This window comes from Triticum urartu, chromosome 5, assembly GCF_003073215.2.
Source record: "Triticum urartu cultivar G1812 chromosome 5, Tu2.1, whole genome shotgun sequence".
Taxonomy (NCBI): domain Eukaryota; kingdom Viridiplantae; phylum Streptophyta; class Magnoliopsida; order Poales; family Poaceae; genus Triticum; species Triticum urartu.
In genome coordinates this window covers 530279346-530304325 of record NC_053026.1, presented here as the reverse complement: position 1 = coordinate 530304325, position 24980 = coordinate 530279346, and the positions used below count along the sequence as shown (strand labels likewise).

At 42.6% G+C, this 24980-nt stretch overlaps 1 long non-coding RNA gene across 12 annotated transcripts; it reads right to left on the bottom strand.

Annotated features, from left to right (window-relative positions):
* Positions 1 to 257: 257 nt before the first annotated feature.
* Positions 258 to 8531, bottom strand: LOC125510409. 12 transcript variants are annotated; one of them, XR_007284591.1, is made up of 5 exons: positions 7866 to 8530; positions 7361 to 7465; positions 4534 to 7172; positions 2654 to 2718; positions 258 to 2559 (listed from the first exon to the last, which is right to left on the bottom strand). It is a non-coding gene; the product is annotated as an uncharacterized LOC125510409 (long non-coding RNA). The 12 variants fall into 12 exon arrangements; XR_007284593.1 differs by lacking the exon at positions 2654 to 2718 and having other exon boundaries at positions 258 to 2457; XR_007284588.1 differs by having other exon boundaries at positions 259 to 2718.
* Between the last annotated feature and the right edge of the window lie 16449 nt (positions 8532 to 24980).

Sequence of the window (24980 nt, the reverse complement as noted above, 5' to 3'; positions counted from 1 at the left end):
CTTTTTAGCTTTTTTTATACATATGACGAAAAAGGGTTCCCCCATTTTAGAGTATAAAGCAACTAGCGACAATAAGGTTCATACAACATATAAGTTTAGGTAGCAATAGAGATAAAATTAAGTCTTATTAGCACATATGCCCGTGCGTTGCAACGGGAGAAATTAGTTTGTCCATCAAAATAACATCCAAATGGCGCCGTCCGGCGATGACACGGAGGTGCACCCCCAAAATCTAGATAATTTTTGTTTCTTTTAAATATCAGATTATCTCCATGATGAAATGATGGGTAACATAATGGACGCACTATTTGTTTCTATTAAAAAATTACAGACTAATAGCACAACATAAAAATCAATGAGTTTATCTCTTCGCCATCGAACCGCGGATCTTTGCATTTTCTATTTATCCCATGTCAGCACAAAACCCATATAGACAACAGTAACAAAACTTCTCAAAAAAAAAAACAGAGTTGAACCAAGTTGAGCTGCAGTCTGGCTTCATGTGGTAACATACATTGAGACGGCTCTTGTTGTGCGGTGGTAGCATACACTGGGACATATCTTGTTGTGCGGGGCGGATTGATGGTTGAGGTCTCACGGCTCACAACAGCAGCAATGCGTGGCCGAGCAGCCGGAGTAGGAATGCAGCTTCGATCTTCGGACCTCGTCCAAGGTAGCAATCCCATGCAATCTTGTTTAAATACTCTTTATGCAACCCACAATCATGTGCCTTAATTATTGAGGTAGCCTACAAATCCGCTTCCTTAACTATGGGACAGCCCACACAATCCTCAGTATTTGTCATGTCCCCCCATCTCGTTTATTTAGCTCACATCCTTTAGTCACAACTAGTATAATGCCCGTGCTTTGCCACGGGCTTCTTAAAATTTATATCGGTTGCATATATAAACATGTCAAATTTCACATGTAAAAAAAAGCAAACCTTTAGCATAGGTTAAATAACTGAAACTGACTCCACTTGCAATGTATTTCGATAAAGAATGAAACGCAATTCGACGACGTATCTAGCATATATGCACAAAAAGTAGAAAAGGTGGCACAAAAACATAGAACTCTTTATTGTGCACTGCATTACAAATGATAGATAGCACATGGAACCCTTTATTATCCATTAAGTAAATATAACACATGGAGGATTTTGTACTCTTAAAATGAATGTTCCAAGATGCTACAACCAAAAACTTGATTGCGTTACGAAATTGTCTAACAAATTATTACATATGAAATTAGGCACTTGGAGTTTAGAATTTAGGTACTACTGCAGCAAAACACACGTCCCATGGCAACACAAAATACTTTAAGCCTTCCCCATTTATTATTCATAGCTCAAAAGATTTTGGACAGACCATGTCTACTTTTCTTTGCTCAAATGGATTGAGGCCCCACCAACTGCACTCAACTTCTAAGATATTTCTTCTTTAATGTCCATGAAAGCAATCATCCAGTAAGGTCGTTAATGATTGTAAGTGATATTTATAATTACTTGATATTTTCATATACAATATCTAAATAATAAACTATTTATAATCATTATCCTCCATTTACCACCCCCTCAACTCAGGTGCAACTGCAGCCCTCTAATTAGAAACACAACAGTAAAGTATTAAGCCAACAATAATGAAGAACGTGATAATCTATCAATTGGTTCTGCAGCATGGTAACCACTAACCACTCCGACAACTATTGCACATAACTTTGGCCTTTCTCTGTTCATGACAAAATATCAACTCCCAAGGCAATGCTAGGAGTGCCTATTTCTTATGGATGTCACAAATGTTGTAATATGATTTGCCGACACGATTGTATTTTCATAGAGCCAGACAATGAATACAAATAATTAGAGGCCAGGATATCAAACATTAGATAGCCCCATAAAAATAGCATACATGTAATCCTTGTAAATATTTTGCTTCTAATAATACATGTTTTAGACATCTGGTAGGAAATATTGAGTCTCAATAGCAAAGATCAAACACATGCTTCCCCGTCTGAGGTATAAATATGTGTAATTTCTTATTGGTGTGCTTTCGAAATCTTCTAGCTCATAACACCATAATTCCAGTGATTTTGCCACACATTTTGTTGGAACATATACATAAGCACTTCTTCACCCTACAATATATTGTTGGGGATCAAACTGAAAAGCGAAACATACGCCTTTTCACAAAAATTGTAAAATTGATGAGACTAAAGGAAAAGATGAATACCACTTAGTAGAAACAAATCGGACATGTAAATGCCTGAGCAAAGGACATACACAAAAACCAATCAAAAACCAATCAAAATCCAAAGAGAAGGGGCTTTAACGCTCCAATCATTATTCTGGTGTCTTGCATTAGGCATGCTGCTGTAGTGTGAGACTGTCACATTTTTCTAGACTGCTCCTAGCTGATTTACCCAGGATGCCCCTGTCGTTTATGTTCATTGAAACGGCTTCTGCAATCTCCAGAACTAAATTATTATCGGGTTAAGCAGTTGTAACTTCAAGTTTAAAAGATCAACAGTGCTAAGTTTTTTGCTCCTGTATTGCAGGAGATGCTGCAAAAATAAACCAATGCAAATTAAATAAAGCAATTAAGGATCCTAATCATCTCAGACTAAGTAAAGTTTAGATGAAGCAAACTTGCCCAACCATGGATCTTATAGGTCAAGAAGCCTTGCTCATGTCCACCTGCGGCGCCTCATTCACGACCTCACCTGGTGGTTGGTGCCATTGTAGTCACGAGAAACCAACATCACACACAACTTCTGATCTAATTAATCAGAGTGCTCTTTCTCATCTAGATGAAGAATCTCTTTCCCTCAAAATAAACTGTACGAACTCTCGACGCACAAGAAAACCAAAGGCACAGACAGACACAATTCCTTCCCTATCAATTGAAGCTCGGTAGAAGATGCTACCTTCAACCAATCCATTATGGCAACTCCAACGCACCACCCTGTCCAGTCCGCGTCTGCCCGTTTGGCCCAAACGGACAGACCGCACGACCCGCAGACCTTCAACCAATCCATTGCATTTTCTGTCCGTTTCGCGTTCGGGCCGCCCCATTTCCGGCTCAAATTTGCGTCCGGTTTGCGTCCAGACGGACGTCGAACGGACGCCCACACGCCCGCTCCGCATCCTCCTTGGGCCCGCGTGGCAGCCGCCCACCTACCACCCACCGTCCACATTTACGATGCACGCGCGGGCGGCCCCGCTTGTCAGCCACCCTGGCCGAGTGGTCGCCGTCCTTTTTAATGCGGAAGCCATGGACCGGTGGGGGTACACACTTCCACTTCCCCACTCCCGGCGACACATGCCTCCTTGAAGCCCGACACGCTCGGTTTCTCCAAACCCTAGCTCAACCTTGCCGCCGGCCACACTGGATCTCCAGCCGCAAGGGCAGGAACGACCACGAGGTCGGCTCTTCCTCTGGCTGTCGTCATCGCCGCTCCACCCCTCCACCTGCACCTCCAACACCCGCATTTCACATCGCGCCGCTGGCGGCCGGACCTTGCATGAGGCCATATGTGAAGGCGGAGATTTGCAAATGGGAATACCTCTCATAGTCATCAAGAAAATGATTGCATGAGATTAATTTTGAATTGGTAGAATACAAGTAATCCCTCCCAAGCCATGATGGATATCAGCTCGCCGCAACTTGGATCAGCGTCGGACGCATTCAAAGCAACATCAAGTTGAGAAGACAGTCACCTGTGTTCAATCATCCCCAGTCCCCGACCACACTTCCAGGACAAATGCCCTCATGGTGGTGCTGCTAATCATGGCCAACGCTCATCTATTCATAGCCGTAGCTACTTGCATAAGTGTCACCCCCCTAATAAATGTCACCTCTGTTAACTACCTCCAAATAAGTTCTGTATCTTGTACGTCAGCTCTGTATTTTTCATAGCAGTGGGGAACAACTAATTTCCTTTTCTAAGTGGTTACGCCAGTTCTGTTTTTCACAAAACAGCTTGCTTTAACGTTGAGTATTCACATGCATTAACATATGTCAGTCATCTCTACTATCTAACGATACCAAAGGCAAGCAAGCCCGAGCACTAAATGTCTGCGCCCTAAGTTAGTGTTGCTACTAAGATTGCATTTCTGTGCTTTGATGGCTTATTTCTTATGTGACAATTTTGAAACTGAAACGATTATTTGAGCAGACATAGAACAAGTCAAATTAGTTGTTCCCCAGTAATATGAAAAATAACCTTTTTTCTAGCATTGGACATAGAATCAAGCGGTGATTATAATTTCATCCACTACTTAAATGCACACCATATAGTCAAATTCTTAAATCAAGAATAGAGAATGCATGTTAAAGGGACTCCAGTCTACACAAATCATGGAAAAGTTTCCTTCATTTCGCTAGTAGCTTAGGCATGGATGCATGGTGATATGTACTAATACAAGCTGCAAAGCATGTGTCTAATAATTGGAAATCTGAAACAGCAGACACCTGAGTGTTAATGCAGAATAGCAAAAGATAAAAGAGCAGACGAGAAGGTGAAAATTCATGTCACCTTTTTGCTGAAATTCTTGTCATGTCAGTAGCCAAACATATATGATCTCCTTCAAGGCCTTTGAAGGCAATAGTATGCACCGGCTGGATCTACGCCGCTTCAAAATCTTTCTGGATCTTTCATGTGTTACCACTGTCGGCACGAGAAAAAAATTATAGCTACAGCGTAGAGACCACCTGCAAGGTTCAGGCTACAAACAAACATAAAAAACCTGATGTATTCAAAATACCTTAGACCAGAAAGTACGCAAACAACTTTAACTCTGAATATATGGTATGCGAGTGAGCACAACAACACCTCCTAGGGTCGCCACATGCCTTATCAAGTCTTGAGCTGAAGTGAATTTCCTTGCTAGCACAACCTTTTTTGTTCCAAAAAATTTCGGGTTTTGTCAAACACCGTATCGGATTGTGATATATGTGAAGCGAGATTTAGGTCATTTAACACCACAATATCCCCAAGTAGCAGGCATATTCTTAAGCTTCTGTACGAGTTTGCAAAGAAATTTTGTTGACATATCTAGATTGTCTGAGCAGCAGTATTGACCTCAGATTGCCGGTTGTATATCTCAAACTGAAATTCAGATTTAAACAATTGCAGCAAACTACACAGAAAATCTCTATCTCAAGAAGAATTGCTTACAATCAATTCCATTCTTTCTTTTCCTTGTGTTAACAGATAGTATAGTTTCACTCAAAACTTACACGGTTTAAAAAAGAGAAAAGTATGTTTTTGGTCCCTCAAGTTTCCAAAAAGTATAGATTTGGTCTCTTAAGATTTTTTGGTATACATTTGGTCCCTCAAGTCTCAAAACCGGACAAGTCTGGTCCTAAACCAGATTTTGACCCCATTGACCGGGTTTGACCGCCACAAAACCGCCCGATGAACAGTAAATTTGAGTTTTTTTAAAAAAAATCTTCAAAAAATTCCGAAATTTTTTGGGGTCCAATATGCTTACATGCATAAGGTGCGACCAAATTTTCATGGTCTTTCGACAATCGAGGAGCTCGTGACAAAAAGAACAACAATATATGTCCGATGAATAGTAAATTCAAACAAAATAAAAAAAAACAAAAAAATTCTGAAATTTTTTTGGGGTCCAATATGGTTACATGGGCAAGATGCGACCAACATTTTGTCATGAAATGACGTAGGACGGGCTCTAGCAAAATAAACAAATTTTGGCTATTTTTTGTGAGTGAATTTTTTTTTTGCCACGAGCTCCTTTAGTCTCGAAACGCCACCAAATTTTGCTCGAACCTTGAGCATGTAATCATATTAGACCCCAATAAGTTTCAGATTTTTTTGAATTTTTCTGATTTTGTTTTCGAATTTACTGTTCATCGGACGTAGATATTTTGTCTTTTTTGCCACGAGCTCCTCGAGTGTTGAAAGACCACGAAAATTTGGTCGCACGTTGCGCATGTAAGCATATTGGACCCTAAAAAATTTCAGATTTTTTTAGATTTCCTTTTTAAAACTTGAATTTACTGCTCATTGGGCGATTTTGTGGCGGTCAAACCCGGTCAACAGGGTCAAAATCTGGTTTAGGACCAAACTTGTCCGGTTTTGAGACTTGAGGGACCAAATGTATACCAAAAAATCTTGAGGGACCAAGTCTGTACTTTTTGGGAATTTGAGGGACCAAAAACATATCTTACTGGCCTATCTTTGCAAAAGTGAATGACACCTGATCCGCAATTAAAGAAAACACTATATAACTATACTGACGTGGGATAACTGTATAAGAAATCAATGAACATAACTATATTTCTAAACTGTTAACAGAAGGATGCAAGGTAAGCATAATTGAAAAAATAGGAGTATCAACAAGTATAGATGACAAAGTCTTCACCTTAATATTTCGTTGCCTTGTGTGATGATACAGTGTGACTCTTTGAACAAATTATTCACAAACTAAAAGCCTTATAAGCTATACATATTAAGGTGTTGTATGAAAAAATGGTCATTATTACAAACAATTCGAAGTGATTCACAACGCAATTTATTGAGCCAAATAATATACGTTGACAATCTATTTTCATATGCAAAAAAAAAACTATATGTCTGCATGACTGAATATAACTTCTATATTTCCAGTTGATATGAGCAACTTTTGATATCTTGACAACAAATCCTTCATTGTCTCACCTTGTGTTAAAAATTGCAATTATTCATGCCAATCTCCACTCCCCCACTCATTTTGGTCCGAACGCGAGAACTAAAAAGACCCAAACTCCAAACCTTTCCATGATAAGAGCAAGGAGAATATGATAGCACTGCTCACTGAACAAATTTGGGGAAAGCACGTTCAGGGTCGAGCCACGTCCACTAATATGCCTTGCTCAGGCACCTTGTCGAGCACCAGGAGCCGCTCGTTCTCCACGTGATGGCAGGGTCGCTCCTCCCAACAGCCTAGAAGAAGAGCAGAACTCGCGTTACACCCAACTACATGGTGAAGTAAACATGAGGTGGAAAACTAATCCGTCAACATGTTTCATGGCTTGATCCGGCGCTTATTGCGAAGCCTTGACCTGGTCCTCGCCGCCACTGTCGCGCCAGCCAGTGCTCCCCCGGGTGAGTTTCAGCTTGCGCCAGCGGCGGTCGGTGGTGGACGATTCGAGCAAGCCGCTACAGTGCTGGAGACAGTGCGGTGAAAGAAGTTCAGTGGAACACAGAATTTAAAAATAAAATATGTAAATCATCTTCCATCAAGGTAAATCCATCACCAAGATTTATTTCCTCTGCTAGAGTTTATACAAGAAAAATAGCTGACACACGCAAATAGGGGAATGAAGGGGAACAAATTGAGAGGAGGGGATCTCACCTGAGAGAACCCTTGCTGTTGGTGGTCGCATAGAATAGTCAGTACAACATAGAATAGTTAGTACAGCATAGAGTAGTCACATATCTGAACCCATTTCCTCATGATCTGAAATAAAATAAAAGAGCAATACCTTCAGAGCGATTGATTGCTAGCTGTCTAAACTCGGAATCAACTCATGTGCAATTTACGATAGAGGCAGTACAAGCATGTATCCTTATCCTGCTATCTAACTGTAGTACGGTTAAAAAGAAAGGAATTTGTCCCAAATAATCCAGTAATTGGACTGCAAGATGAAGGTGCATACAACATTCAGTTCTGCTAGTGGTCTTTCACACAGAAATTTTTTGTTCTTGAAGCAAGCCGGAACTGAAGAAGTGATAGAGGCTCGGATCCCGGGACACGCACTTGAGCCATGGATTTCGTAGAGCCGAGAAGTGCTGCCACATCTCGGACCCATCAGCTCAAAACAAAATCTAGAAGAAGCATAGGGGAAAAATTATAGTACCTGTGTGTACGTGGGATCAATCCACGGTTCCTATGCCCGCAGCCAATTCCCACCAACTGCAGCTCTCATGCCGGTACGCCCGAGCATACTCCCGCTACAGCGAGCGTCGGCGCTAGGCGAGCTCTCCGGCGAGCAGGGCCTTCTCCGCCGCCTTTTTTCTTCACTCCTCCTGCTGCTCCTCCCTGACCTCCCCCTCGTCTCGTTTTCTTTGCATAGGAAGCCATGGCGCCGTCCGAGTTGCAGCTTCGCCGCCGTCCCAAACCGCCGCCGCCGCGCGCCTACAGGTCTCCCCATCGACCGGTTCCAGCCCTCCGTCGCCAGAACGTGCGGCTCGGAGTTCGTCGCCGCCGATCGACCTCTCCGGCGAGCAGGGCCTTCTCCGCCGCCTTCTTCTCCTTCACTCCTCCTGCTGCTCCTCCCTGACCTCCCCCTCGTCTTGTTTTCTCTGCACAAGGAGCCATGGCACCGCCCAAGTTGCAGCTTCAAGTTGTAGCGAGACGACCGATGGCTCCCGTCGAGGTAGCACAGGGATCGGCGGCGGCTTCATGTGCGAGGGCGGCGGCGGAGGGATGCGAGTGCGAGGGCAGCGGCGATGGGATCTGGTGTTTTTTTTTTTTTTTTTTTGCGATAGATGGGATCTGGTGTTGCGTCGCTCGAGGGTACCCTTCGCTCGTTGGTACGTTACGAGGGAGCGACTTTTTTTCGTTGGTTTTCTTTCGTAGGCTTTTTTTCTTTGGATTTTTCTTGCGAGGGTAGTACGTCGAGGCATCACTTCTTCGTAACCTGGGTTGGTTTTTTTTCGTGCGAGGGGATACCTGGGGTTAGGAGTAGGGACGAAAATAAACCCAAAAAAGGTGGGACCAAAAAAAATCTGAAAGCGAGACTATCAACTGCTTCATTAAGAATAGAGACAATGCTGTTTTTCTCCTTTCTGAAAAAAATTATATGAGACCAGGTCTCACGGTTAGCAGGTGAGACTCGCCTTAATGGATGACACGTGACATTCACAAATCACAAAGCATCTAATCCCTCCCCCCCCCCACCCACCCACCCCTCTCCTCTTGATTTCAAGTGAGGGATGTGGTGAATGCTTTGTGATTTGTGAATGCCACGTGTCATCTATCAAAATGGGTCTCGCGTGAGACCTGGTCTCATAGAATTTTTTTTCCTCCTTTCCCACGTTTGCTTGTTGATCTGAGCGTATATGAACATCATATACAGGTGCAAATCCTTTTTCGACAGCGAGGTGTAACTAATAAACATGGTATATGCTAGCTCAGTGGTTGGTGTCTCTTAGACTGAACGAAAGGTCTTGAGTTAACTTTTTTCTACATGGTGTCTATTTTTGCTGCTTCTAAAAAGGCCCACGCTGGCCTGCGTCGGGCAGATGCGCCAAGGCCCATTACAACGGGGCAGACGTGCGGAGGCCCATTACAGCGGGTGAGGCAACGTTGACGAAAATATTACCAGTACATGATATGGTGCGTAGAAAATTAGTACCACCTCGTGAAAAACAATAATAATATAGATCATCAAGCGGAACGAAATCAAAAATATCACCTTGCTTTATTAGTACGTAATGTAAGATAATAGATAGATATAGATTGGAGGCGCAACACAGCACACCCCTTAAATGAAAAGAAGTGTCTAATCCGACTCAGGCGGTGGTGCAGGAGGCGGAGGAGCAAGAGGTGCAGCGATCTTTTTAATAGCGTCTAGAGCATGCCGCTTGCTAAGTGGCCTCCATAGCCCAATTACCACCCAAACTGTTGAAAATATGAGCAAATTACTACGAGATTTAATCCGAATAAACAGAAGATAAATCATGACAGCAATAGCAAAGATTAAACTAATCTTGCGAACTACCATAGTAGATGAACATATCACATCTACGGCACATACTAGAAACATGAATTCTACCACGATCTCAAACAAGAAGGATAGAATCACATACGGTGCAGCGGGAGCAGCACCGCCGGCGTTGATGTTGTCGCCCATATCGTTGAGGATGAGGTTGCCGAGGTCGGGGGAAAAGTCGTCGTTGGCGAAGTCGTCGCTGCCAGCAGTCGCGCGAGTGCACTCCCCAAAAACCTGATCGCCCCTCTCCCATACAGGATCACGAGAGGCAGGGTTCCGGAGGCCTGCTGTCCCTTCTTGCAGTGCATGCCGGAAGGAGGGATGGAGAAGACTTGCGTGGCGGCGCAATGCTCTGGAACGGTGGTGCGAAACCATACGATGCGGGAACCGCTAGGGTAGACATATGTCTGACTATATAATGCGGGTCGAGTAGGTCGTGGAGAAAACCCCAAGTCCAAGTAACATCCTCACGATCCAAAAGGATCGGAAACGGCTGAGTAATTAACGCGTCCATTAGTTGTTAATTAATGACTTATTAATTATTTCGGAGCAGCAAAAATATAGAATACGTGCATAGCTCTGTCTTCGGCTCGGCTCATTCCCGCAACCCGCGGCATGTCGTGACGAGGCGTGGCGAGCGAGGAGGAGGAGCGTGCGTGTAGGTCTCCTTTTCTCATACTCATACAAGTGGTAGAAGAGCTCACCTTATAAAGAGGTGCAACTCTCTCTCTCAACTTATGGGGTGGGACTAAACTTTAATCTCATTCACACCACTCACATTTGTGCATGAATGGGCCAAGAGAATTTTATAATTTTAGTTGGGCTTTGGGCCAAAAGCCCACTAGCAAATTCCAACAATCCCCCACAAAGTCTCATTGGCACATCTCATCATTTAGTTCCAGATCATTGTTTATATACCGGTGCTCAGTGGAGACTGTAAAGTTGAACTTCCACTTAGAGGTCTATACTAGACTAGGTCACAATTTAAATAGTGGACTATACCTTGAACTACAAGTTTTCTGCGAGACTACTTTCACACAAATGCTTGACCGATACTGGGTTGCCGCAAGGCTTCCCCACGGGTGAAGCGTATACGTCATACTCCAGGACCTTTCATGAATTTATTAGAGAGCACCCAATTCTCACAGACTGCTACGTTTAACAATCAAATTCATATAGGTGTGTTCCTCAGGAGATGCTCTGCAGGGCAACATCTCTGTTTACCTGAATAAGCCACCTGGAACACATTAAGATAAGTATCAACCTGCCATGAAGATCAGGAGAGTATTGCGTCTTCACGGAGTTGGATAATTAACATAGGGATACTCTCCTCCTAGGTGACCAACAACTTGTCTCCCACTTCTACTTCACGGGATCTCCGATCACATAGAGTGGGTTACCACTGTGGACAACTCATGCGGTGGGTCCCAAGCCCATCTCCATCGATGCATTATCTATCACATTACGTGATAAACCCTTTGTGAAGGGATCTGCCAAGTTTTTCAACGTTTGGATATAATCCAACGTAATAACTCAGGAGTTCCTCAATTTTCCGACAGATTTTAGTCTCCTCTTCACATGCCTTGAGGACTTCATATTATCCTTAGAACTGTTTATCTTGACGATCACAGTTTGATTATCACAGTTCATTTGGATAGGGGGTATTGGTTTTTCAACCATAGGTAAGTCCATCAAAAGCTCATGAAGCCACTCTACTTCAACAGTGGCAGTGTCTAATGCTGTGAGTTCTGCTTCCATAGTTGACCTCGTTAAGATGGTCTGCTTGCAAGACTTTCAGGAAACAGCGCCACCACCAAGTGTGAAAACATAACCACTTGTGGCCTTAATCTCATCAGCATCAGATGTAACACCCATGATGCGGCTATATCTCCCATGTGTCGGGGCACGACTCAGAGGCATAGCCGCATGGTAGATTTGTCGCAAGAGGGGTAATCTTCACACAATCTCATGTACTAAATAAGTAAGGGATAAAGAGTTGGCTTACAATCGCCACTTCACACAAATACAAGGTAAACATACATCATCCAGAATACAATCAAGGTCCGACTACGGAACCAAAATAAAAGAAGACAACCCCAAATGCTAGATCCCCGATCATCCCAACTGGGCACCACTACTGATCAAATGGAAAAGACGCATAACAACGAACATGATCTTCATCGAGCTCCCACTTGAGCTCAGTTGCGTCACCTGCACTGGTATCATCGGCACCTGCAACTGTTTGGAAGTATCTGTGAGCCACGAGGACTCAGCAATCTCACACCCGCGAGATCAAGACTATTTAAGCTTATGGGTAGGAAAGGGGTAATGAGGTGCATCTTCAGCATGCACTAGCATATATGGTGGCTAACTTACGCAAAAGAGAGCGAGAAGAGAAGCAAAGCACAGTCGTGAACTAGAAGTGATCAAGAAGTGATCCTGAAACTACTTACGTTCAAGCATAACACAAAACCGTGTTCACTTCTCGGACCCCGCCGAAAAGAGACCATCACGGCTACACACGCGGTTGATGCATTTTAATTAAGTTAAGTATCAAGTTCTCTACAACCGGACATTAACAAATTCCCATCTTCCCATAACCGCGGGCACGGCTTTTGAAAGTTCAAACCCTGCAGGGGTGTCCCAACTTAGCCCATCACAAGCTCTCACGGTCAACGAAGGATATTCCTTCTCCCGGGAGGACCCGATCAGTCTCGGAATCCCGGTCACAAGACATGTCGACAATGGCAAAACAAGGCCAGCAAGACCGCCCGATGTGCCGACATCCTGATAGGAGCTGCACATATCTCGTTCTCAGGGCAACGCCAGATGAGCGCTCCGTACAACTAAAACCAGCCCTCAAGTTTCCCCGAGGTGGCGCTGCAAAGGACTCTAGTTCGGACCAATACTTAGAGAAGCACTGGCCTGGGGGGGTTAAAATAAAGATGACCCTCGGGAGCGCGACTCCCAAGGGAAAAGTAGGTGGTGGTGAGGAAAATGGTAAAACCAAGGTTGGGCCTTACTGGAGGAGTTTTATTCAAAGCGAACTGTCAAGGGGTCCCCATAACACCCAACCGTGTAAGGAACGCAAAATCAAGGAACATAACACCGTTATGACGGAAACTAGGGCGGCAAGAGTGGAACAAAACACCAGGCATAAGGCCGAGCCTTCCACCCTTTACCAAGTATATAGATGCATTAATTAAATAAGATATAATAATGGTATCCCAACAATATCCATGTTCCAACATGAAACAAACTTCATCTTCACCTACAACTAGCAAAGCTATAAGAGGGGCTGAGAAAAAGCGGTAACATAGCCAAACAACGGTTTGCTAGGAAAGGTGGGTTAGAGGCTTGACATGGCAATATGGGAGGCATGATATAGCAAGTGGTAGGTATCGCGGCATACCAATAGAGCGACCAACTAGCAAGCAAAGATAGAAGCGATTTCAGGGGTATGGTCATCTTGCCTGAGATCCCGCAAGGAAGAAGAACGAGTCCATGAAGAGGACAAACGGACGTAGTTGAACGGATCCTCACAAACGCGACGTTATCGGAACTAACCCGAAGAAGCAACACCAGAAAGAAGCAAACAACATAGTAAACAACCATCACATCAACATGGCATGATTCACAACCAAGTATGATGCATGTCCGGTTTAAAAAGGCATGGCATGGTAAAATGCACAAACAAAACTACAAATTAAGTGGAGCTCAATATGCAACTCCGTTGCATATTGACGAAACACCACGTGACTTATTTAGTTCTCTCTTGTTTATGTACCCAACAATATTAAATGTTGTTAAACATGGCAAGAGGTTAAGCATAATAAAACTACCTATCTAGGCAAGTTTAAATGAGGCCGGATCAACAAGCAACAAGTCCGGAAAACCTCATGTGCATATTTTTAGGTTTTGGTACTGTTCTGCCCTAAGCACAATTTTAGAGTTGTTAAACATGCAAGAAAAGTGCACCATGTTAAACTAGGCATTTTTCTACCCCATTTACATATAAAGTTTGTTTGGTTTGGAGCTACGGTTATTTAGTTATGAATTAAAGCATCTTAGTATGGCAATAGGAGCAAATTAATGCAAACAACAGTTTAAACATTTTAAACATAGATGAAAGTTGCATATTATGAAACTAGATAAAATTCTAGTCATATTTCATATATAATTTATTTTAAACCGATGCACGGATGATGAGTATTACGTCTCCGTCGTATCTAAAATTTTTGATTGTGCCATGCCAATATTCTACAACTTTCATATACTTTTGGCAACTTTTTATACTATTTTTGGGACTAACATATTGATCCAGTGCCCAGTGCCAGTTCCTGTTTGTTGTATGTTTTTTGTTTTGCAGAATATCCATATCAAACGAAGTACAAACGGAATAAAAACTGACGGAGATTTTTTTGGAATATATATGATTTTTGGAAAGAAAAATCCACGCGAGACGATGCTCGAGGGGCCCACGAGGCAGGCGGCGCGCCCCTGACCCTCGTGGCCACCCCATAAGGCGGTTGATGCCCTTCTTTCGCCGCAAGAAAGCTAATATTCGGATAGAGATCGTGTTAAAATTTCAGCCCAATCGGAGTTACGGATCTCCGGGAATATAAGAAACACTGAAAGGGAAGAATCTGAGAACGCAGAAACAGAGAGAGACAGAGAGACAGATCCAATCTCGGAGGGGCTCTCGCCTCTCCCACACCATGGAGGCCATGGACCAGAGGGGAAACCCTTCTCCCATCTAGGGAGGAGGTCAAGGAAGAATAAGAAGAAGTAGGGGGGCTCTCTCCCCTTCGCTTCCGGTGGCACCGGAGTGCCACCGGGGGCCATCATCATCACCGCAATCTTCACCAACAACTTCACCGCCATCATCACTAACTCTTCCCCCTCTATGCAGCGGTGTAACCCCTCTCTTACCCGCTGTAATCTCTACTTAAATATGGTGCTCGACGCTATATATTATTTCCCAATGATGTATGGCTATGCTATGATGTTTGAGTAGATCCGTTTTGTCCTATGGGCTATTTGATGATCGTGATTGGTTTGAGTTGCATGTTTTATTATTGATGCTGTCCTATGGTGCTCTCCGTGTCGCGGAAGCGTGAGGGATCCCCGCTGTAGGGTGTTGCAATACATTAATGATTCATTTATAGTGGGTTGCGTGAGTGACTGAAACACAAACCCGAGTAAGGGGGTTGTTACGTATGGGATAAAGAGGACTTGATGCTTTAATGCTATGGTTGGGTTTTACCGTAATGATCTTTAGTAGTTGCGAATGCTTGCTAGAGTTCCAATCATAAGTGCATATGATCCAAGTATAGAAAGTATGTTAGCTTACGCCTCTCCCTCATATAAAATTGCAATAATGATTACCGGTCTAGTTATTGATTGCCTAGGGACAAATAACTTTCTCGTAACAAAAAGCTCTTTACTAAAACTAACTTAGCTGTCTCTTTACCTAAACAGCCCCTACTTTTTATTTATGTAATCTTTATTATCTTGCAAACCTATCCAACAACACCTACAAAGTATTTCTAGTTTCATACTGGTTCTAGGTAAAGCAAACATCAAGCGTGCGTAGAGTTGTATCGGTGGTCGATAGAACTTGAGGGAATATTTGTTCTGCCTTTAGCTCCTCATTGGGTTCGACACTCTTACTTATCAAAAACTGTTGCGATCCCCTATACTTGTGGGTTATCAAGACCTTTTTCTGGCGCCGTTGCCGGGGAGTCATAGCGTGGGGTGAATATTCTCGTGTGTGCTTGTTTGCTTTATCACAAAGTAATTTTTTATTTGTTGTTCTTAGTTGTTCTATATCTTTAGTTATGGATATGGAACACGAAATACCAAAAAAATTAGGTGTACTTTCTGCTCATTGAGATGGGGAACTTCCTAAAACCCTCGATGCTGGTTATGTGAAAGATATTATGTACTACTTTAAAAATCCTGAGAAAAGCACATTCAATTATGTAATGGGAGTAACGTTGGATCCACTTGAATACTTTAGGGATTACCGCTTGACTCAAAAAGGGAAACTATTATGGGATCAAATTCATATATTGAAGTGGTATGCTAGGCAACTATGCTTGAGATATGATTATACTTGTTGCTCTAGGATGAAGGCTCCACACCTTCCCTTTTCATGCGAATTTAATGATAATAAAACCTTAGCTTCTTATGCTAATGGTATATATGATTACTATGATGTGGAACAAATAGAAGAATTTGTTGCTTTTATGGGTGTTTATGAAATTGAATCTATGTTTAAAGAGTTTGAAGACTTTGATGATTCGGTTTATAGACCTGAAAATTTAGCTATCCTTAAATATTGTTATAAGAATTATGAATACAATTACGATATTAATGCACTTATTGAGAAAGTCTCCGCTATCCAAGAAGAGACCAATATTTTGCAGGAGTCTATGGAAGAAGAAATTGATGAAACTGTGAGCTCATTGGATGAAAAAGATGAGGAGGAGAGCGAAGAACAAAAGGAGGAAGAGCGGATTGATCACCTGCGCCCACCTTCTAATGAGTGTAACTCTTCAACTCATACATTGTTTAATTTCCCTTCATGCTTACCGAAGGATGATTGCTATGATAACTATTATGATCCCGTTGATTCTCTTAAATATCCATTTTTGATGATGCTTGCTATGCTTGTGGCCAAGATGCCAATATGAATTATGCTTATGGAGATGAACTTGCTATAGTTCCTTACGTTAAACATGAAATTGTTGCTATTGCACCCACGCATGATAGTCCTATTATCTTTTTGAATTCTCCCAAGTACACTATATCGGAGAAGTTTGCCCTTATTAAGGATTATATTGATGGGTTGCCTTTTACCGTTACACATGATGATTTTGATGAATATAATATGCATGTGCTTGATGCTCCTACTTGCAATTATTATGAGAGAGGAACTATATCTCCACCTCTCTATGCTTCCCACATGATAAAATTGCAAGAAACTGTTTATACTATGCATTGGCCTTTACTTTGTGTGCATGAATTGTTCTTTTATGACATGCTGATGCATAGGAAGAGAGTTAGACTTCGTTGTTGCATGATATATGTTACTTTGTGCTCACTACTAAATTACAAATCATTGTTAATAAAAATTGGCTTTGATATACCTTGGGATCCGGGTGGATTCACTACTTGAGCACTATATGCCTAGCTTAATGGCTTTAAGGAAAGCGCTGCCAGGGAGACAACCCGGAAGTTTTAGAGAGTCATTTATTTCTGTTGAGTGCTTTCATATAGTTTAAAAACAACAAAAATAAAGAGGGGAACCCAAAACTTTTTCAAAAAGGAAAGTGAAAGTGAGAGAGACAAGCATTGTTGAAGTGGGAGAGCTCCTTGAACTTTGTTCATGCTCACGGCAACTTTGTGAATCTTTATTACAGAAACTTTTCAATAAAAATAATTATCCCCTTGTACAATTCCATTGTATTATAAAAATAATGTGCCAAGGTTTGCCTTTAGGATGTTTACATTTGCTTGATGGTTCGTACGGTGCAGGACAGAAATTTTGGCTGTAGTGCGTGATTTTACATTTTTAGCTGGAACGTCAAATGGTTATGATTATTTTTGCACTGACTTTCTGTACAAATTTTTTATTTTTCCTAATTTTGGTAGAATTTTTCAAGTATCAGAAGTATGGTGAATGTTCAGATTATTACAGACTATTCTGTTTTAGACAAATTCTATTTTTGATGCATAGTTTGCTTGTTTTGATGAAACTGTCAATTTATATTAGTGGATTAAGCCATGAAAAAGTTATATTACAGTATACACAATGCCAAAACAAAATATGAATTGATTTTCAACTGTACTTAGAGTAGTGATTTGCTTTATTATACTAACGGATCTTATCGAGTTTTCTATTGAAGTTTTGTGTGGATGAAGTGTTCGATGATCGAGAAGGTCTCGATGTGAGAAGAAGGAAGAGAGGCAAGAGCTCAAGCTTGGAGATGCCCGAGGCACCCCAAGTAAATATTAAAGGAGACTCAAGCGTCTAAGCTTGGGGATAACCTGGAAGGCATCCCCTCTTTTTTCAACAAGTATCGGTATGTTTTCGGATTCGTTTCGTTCATGCGATATGTGCAATCTTGGAGCGTCTTTTGCTTTAGTTTTCACTTTTATTTTATGCACCATGCTGGTATGAGATAGTCCTTGGTTTATTTATAGAATGCTCATTGCACTTCACTTATATCTTTTGAGTATGGCTTTATAGAATGCTTCATGTGCTTCACTTATATCATTTGAAGCTTGGATTGCCTGTTTCTCTTTACATATACAACCGCCTTTTGTAGAATGCTCTTTTGCTTCACTTATATTTGTTAGAGCATGGGCATATCTTTTGTAGAAAGAACTAAACTCTCTTGCTTCACTTATATCTATTTAGAGAGATGACAGGAACTGGTCATTCACATGGTTAGTCATAAAATCCTACATAAGACTTGTAGATCACTAAATATGATATATTTGATTCCTTGCAATAGTTTTGCGATATAAAGATGGTGATATTAGAGTCATGCTAGTGGGTAGTTGTGGATTAGTAGAAATACTTGTGTTGAGGTTTGTAATTCCCATAGCATGCACGTATGGTGAACAGTTATGGGATGAAGTCGGAGCATGATATATTTATTGATTGTCTTCCTTATGAGTGGCGGTCGGGGACGAGCAATGGTCTTTTCCTACCAATCTATCCCCCTAGGAGCATGGGCATAGTACTTTGTTTTGATGACTAATATATTTTTGCAATAAGTATGTGAGTTCTTTATGACTAATGTTGAGTCCATGGATTATACGCCCTGTCACCCTTCCACCATTGCTAGCCTCTCTAGTATCGCGCAACTTTCCCCGGTACCTTAAACCCACCATATACCTTCCTCAAAACAGCCACCATACCTACCTATCATGGCATTTTCATAGCCATTCTGAGATATATTGCCATGCAACTTCCATCATCATCATATACATGACTTGAGCATTCAATATCATATTGCTTTACATGATCGTAAGATAGCTAGCATGATGTTTTCATGGCTTGTCCGTTTTTTGATGTCATTGCTACGCTAGATCGTTGCACATCCCGGTACACCACCGGAGGCATTCATATAGAGTCATATATTTGTTCTAGATATCGAGTTGTAATATTGAGTTGTATGTAAATAAAAGTGTGATGATCATCATTATTAGAGCATTGCCCTAGTGAGGAAAGGATGACGAAGACTATGATTCCCACACGAGTCGGGATGAGACTCCGGACTTTAAAAATAAATAAAAGAGGCCAAAGAAGACCAAATAAAAAAAGAGGCCAAAGAAGCCCACCAAAAAAACAAAAAAATGAGAGAAAAAGAGAGAAGGGGCAATGTTACTATCCTTTTACCACACTTGTGCTTCAAAGTAGCACCATGTTCATCATATGGAGAGTCTCTTGAGTTATCACTTTCATATACTAGTGGGAATTTTCATTATAGAACTTGGCTTGTATATTCCGATGATGGCTTCCTCAAATGCCTGAGGTCTTCATGAGCAAGCAAGTTGGATGCACACCCACTTAGTTTCAGTCTGAGCTTTCATACACTTATAGCTCTTAGTGCATCCGTTGCATGGCAATCCCTACTCATTCACATTGATGGGCATCTCCATAGCCCGTTGATACGCCTAGTTGATGTGAGACTATCTTCTCCTTTTTTATCTTCTCCACAACCACCACTCTATGCCACCTATAGTGCTATGTCCATGGCTCACGCTCATGTATTGCGTGAAAGTTGAGAAGGTTTGAGAACGTCAAAAGTATGAAACAATTTCTTGGCTTGTCATCGGGGTTGTGCATGATGTGAATATTTTGTGTGGTGAAGATGGAGCATAGCCAGACTATATGATTTTGTAGGGATAACTTTCTTTGGCCATGTTATTTTGAAAAGACATAATTGCTTTATTAGTAGGCTTGAAGTATTATTGTTTTTATGTCAAATGATATACTATTGCTTTGAATCACTCATATCTTAATATTCATGCCATGATTAGATATGTGATCAAGATTATGCTAGGTAGCATTCCACATCAAAAATTATCTTTTTTATCATTTACCTACTCGAGGACGAGCAGGAATTAAGCTTGGGGATGCTGATACGTCTCCGCCGTATCTATAATTTTTGATTGTTCCATGCCAATATTCTACCACTTTCATATACTTTTGGCAACTTTTTATACTATTTTTGGGACTAACATATTGATCCAGTGCCCAGTGCCAGTTGCTGTTTGTTGCATGTTTTTTGTTTCGCAGAAAATTCATATCAAACGAAAACGGAATAAAAACTGATCGAGATTTTTTTTGGAATATATATGATTTTTGGGAAGAAAAATTCACGCGAGACGATGCTCGAGCGGCCAACGAGGAAGGGGGCGCGCCCCTGACCCTCGTGGCCACCCCGTAAGGCGGTTGATGTCCTTCTTTCGCGGCAACAAAGCTAATATCCGGATAGAGATCCTGTTAAAATTTCAGCCGAATCGGTGTTACGGATCTCCAGGAATATAAGAAAAGCTGAAAGGGAAGAATCTGAGAACGCAGAAACAAAGAGAGACAGAGAGACAGATCCAATCTCGGAGGGGCTCTCGCCCCTCCCCCACCATGGAGGCCATGGACCAGAGGGGAAACCCTTCTCCCATCTAGGGAAGAGGTCAAGGAAGAAGAAGAAGAAGAAGGAGGGGGGCTCTCTCCCCTTCGCTTCCAGTGGCACCGGAGTGCCACTGAGGGCCATCATCATCACCGCAATCTTCACCAACAACTTCACCGCCGTCATCACCAACTCTTCCCCCCTCTATGCAGCGGTGTAACCCCTCTCTTACCCGCTGTAATCTCTACTTAAACATGGTGCTCAACGCTATATATTATTTCCCAATGATGTATGGCTATCCTATGATGTTTGAGTAGATCCGTTTTGTCCTATGGGCTATTTGATGATCGTGATTGGTTTGAGTTGCATGTTTTATTATTGATGTTGTCCTATGGTGCTCTCTGTGTCGCGCAAGCGTGAGGGATCCCCGCTGTAGGGTGTTGCAATACGTTAATGATTCGCTTATAGTGGGTTGCGTGAGTGACTGAAACAGAAACCCGGGTAAGGGGGTTGTTGCGTATGGGATAAAGAGGACTTGATGCTTTAATGCTATGGTTGGGTTTTACCTTAATGATCTTTAGTAGTTGCGGATGCTTGCTAGAGTTCCAATCATAAGTGCATATGATCCAAGTAGAGAAAGTATTTAGCTTATGCCTCTCCCTCATATAAAATTGCAATAATGATTACCGGTCTAGTTATCGATTGCCTAGGGACAAATAACTTTCTCGTAACAAAAAGCTCTTTACTAAAACTAACTTAGTTGTGTATTTACCTAAACAGCCCTTACTTTTTATTTACGTAATCTTTATTATCTTGTAAACCTATCCAACAACACCTAGAAAGTATTTCTAGTTTCATACTTGTTCTTGGTAAAGCGAACATCAAGCATGCGTAGAGTTGTATCGGTGGTCGATAGAACTTGAGGGAATATTTGTTCTGCCTTTAGCTCCTCGTTGGGTATGACACCCTTACTTATCGAAAACTATTGCGATCCCCTATACTTGTGGGTTATCAATGAGTTATAATATGCATGAACGTGAAGGTCTTTTCTGCAAAACTGCGTTTCTCTGGTTAATTTGCAAATTCGTTCGGCCGAAAAAATAGTGAATGGGCCAAAACTGGCTGGCCTAGCAGGAATAGGAGCTGGGAGGCAACTCACCATGGGCCAAGGCCCAATCGGTGGAGAACTAGGCCGGGCCTTGGCGAGGCAAGAAGAGGCCCCGTGTGGCGACGTGGTTCTCGTCCATGCTGGCAGTGGAACAGGTCAACGAAGGCACGGCCTGGTCTCGTTCACGAAGCAGGGGATGCAGGTGTCGCTGGTTGCGGCCGGGCTTGGCGACACGAACGGCGGATTCGGCGGGCAACTCGGCAGGGAGGTCGAAGACGGCGGCAGCGCCGGATCTAGACGTGGGGGTTCAGATCAGGGCAGCGATGGACGGATCCAGCGAACGGAGCGGAGCTCCATGCTTCGGGCGCCATGGACGAGCTCCATGCATCGCTCCTGTTATCCCACGGCAGAGAGAGGGCTGGAGAGATTAGAGAGCAAGGAAAAAAGAGAGATGGGAGGAAGAAGGAGAAGGGCGCGAGGCACTGGCCTGGACTCATCCCCGGCGATGGTGGCGACAGATGACTCCATCTAGTGGGTGGCGGCGAGCGCTCCCGATCCCATCGGGATCGAGCGAGAGGGTGCGGGAGGTGGGAGGAGCGGGGCAGCTCCGGCCTGATTTGGCCCACGGCGGGCTCGCGATGGGCTTCGGCGGGCCCTGCACAGTGGGAGGCGCGAGGAGGACGCGGGGGGTGACGTGGAGGCACCCGATAGGCCGGGGCGACTCCTCAGATGGCGGTGTGGCCAAACAGACAGCGCCAATTGGTGGGACGGCAGCTGGGGAGGAGCTAGCCACGACAAGTGGTGGCGGGGGAGTGGGCAGGCGCGGAAATTGAGGAGGATTGGTGGCTGGAGGTAGGTGGAGGGGCTAGGCTGCCCAAAATGGAGAGAGGTGTCCATATATAGCAAGAGGGGCTAGGGTTGGGGGTTTGAGGCCGTTTCTAGACCCTTCGATCGCAATCGAATGGTTTCAGTCAGAGGGGGGTTAGGTGGGCTGCAGGTGGGCTGTGCTAGAGAGAGATGGCCTGAGAAGAGAGGAGAGAGAGAGGCCCGGCAGCAGTTTCAGAGACCGAATCCGTCTGACGTTTGACCGACTATATTGTCGCTATAGTTATTTGTTGGGGCATCAAACGAACTCTGAATGTGATGAAATTTGGCAGGCGGCCTGCCTACAACATAACAAGACCGCATGACAACTCTCAACCCATTCCGAGAACATTTTCCGGCCACTTATAAAATACTATTTCGGACGTGCCGCGGGCGCGTGCAAGTGTGTTTGGGCTCAGAACGGACAACGGAAAGAACTTGGAGACCGGGACGGATGCAAGTTTTGAAAACATGATGATGCAATGCAGATGATGACATGGCAAGATGCAACACGCAAGCAAATGACAAGGCAACAACAACGAATAACTGGAAGACACCTGGCGCATCGGTCTCGAGGCGTCACAACACTCCGCCACTACAAGAGGATCTCGTCCCGAGATCTAGGATGGCACCGGAGAGAAACGGAAGAGGAAAGTGAAGAGGTAAAACTAAGTTGCTTCTTTGACAAACGAGTGAAACCATGAACCTTGAGAGGTTGAACCATTTGAGAAAACAAAACAACGGAGATGATCAAAATTGGAAACACTCCGTTAGAAAAAAGGAACAAGGAACCTTACTAGAACCGTATAGGTTGAAAGACATAAGAAAAGTGTTACAATGGACAAGAGGTACATGCAAGCACTCCGATTGAAACGAGATGTACAAGGAACGATAAAGATCAATTATGACAACACTCCGGTTGAAACAAGATAGAGAAGGAATAAAAAATGATATAATTTGGGCAGCACTCCGACTGAAAATGGAAGGAATTAACAAGAACTTGACAAGATTGGATGATACTTGACGAAAACAACAACACACTGCCTCCAGAACTATTGAAAGAATGGCACAATGGATAAGAAAGATTTTAGACAGAACTTCGGTTGAGAAGGGAGGCAAAACTTGACAGAATGGGAAGAACTTGAAAAGAGGACACGACACTCCGGTTGGAAATTGATAAGAACACGGTCCTCACAACCCGAGATGATGAGTGAAGAGAGCAACATCACAATGCCTCCGGAAGAAGAAAGAATGGAAAGAAATGAATGGAGGGAAAACAAGATCTTGAGAGAGCACGCTTACAACAAATGCTAGAACGGAGTTGTTGGATTTTCAACAACGAAAGGGTAAGCTTGATGTGGGCTTATGGAAGACATCTCAAAATTATGAGGTGAAATTCTGCCACTAACGGAAACAATAGATTGGACTGATATCAACAAGGAGACTAGAAACTTATTTCACCGAGAGGATAAATGAAGAACTTGGGTCATTTATGAGCACCAATAACAGCAACAATCCTTAGGGAAGGTTTTAGGTGAAATCTGACAAAAGATAACTCCAACAAAGAGATTAATGGCTTTAAAATATCTCACTCTTGATAACTTGTGAAACATGAAACACGAACGGAAATTATCAACAATGACATAACACCACCTCAAATGATAAGGTAGAAAGAATTGCACTTCGGAATGCAAGATGAAGAATGCTTGAACTCCTCAAAACAAGACATGTGTTGAACACCATGTTTAATTTTGAGTATAGCTTGGCAGATCTTAACTCCGAGAGAAATCTTGAAGAACAATTGAAGAATGAAAGGAATCCTTGACGAACCACGATGTAGAGCCTCCATGAAGAACTCCGGTAATAAAAGGATGATAAAAATAAAGAGAAGTAGAAAACACAAGGTGACACCTTGCAATGATTTAGATGGATCTTCGTGATGATGAGAGCTTGGAACTCCGGGAAAAGAAAAGATGAAACTATTGAAACCGAGAATTTTGATGAACCTCCGGAATAAGGAATTGAATTTACTCGAAGAAACAAGAATAAGAATTACATTATGCTTACCCTTCACCAATTAAATTGATGACAAGCAACGGATTTGGCATACTACTTATTCTCGTTGAAAAGGATTAAGGAGAGATATAGCGTAATCTTGGTACACTCTTCAACGAACCACCGGTAGGATTTAAAAATGAACAAAGAAAAGATAACGAAACACCGGGAAGAATTAGAAAATGAACGAAGATACTTGAGAGAATTTAGATGCAAGTGAACGAAGAGATCTCGAGCTGATTAGAGAATACTTGAGCGATGCACCGGTAAGATATAGGGAACTTTGGAGAATCAAACTGAAAAGACTCCTGAATTGCTTCGGATGGGTGAAAAGAATTCTCACAATCGAAAACAATTATGAGAGGATGGCATAAAGCTAGCACCAAGAATCTTCAAGAGAACAGATATGATTGTAGAGAAACTCTTCTTCGGTCTTCAAATGTTGAGAATGATGACGAGAACCACCACTGAGAATTTTTGAGGCACTCCGAAATAAAAATTGGAAAGGTTGAGCCAACGATGAAAAGAATTTGAAAGATCATGGAGAAATACATATGACTGATGATAATTCATTCTTACGAC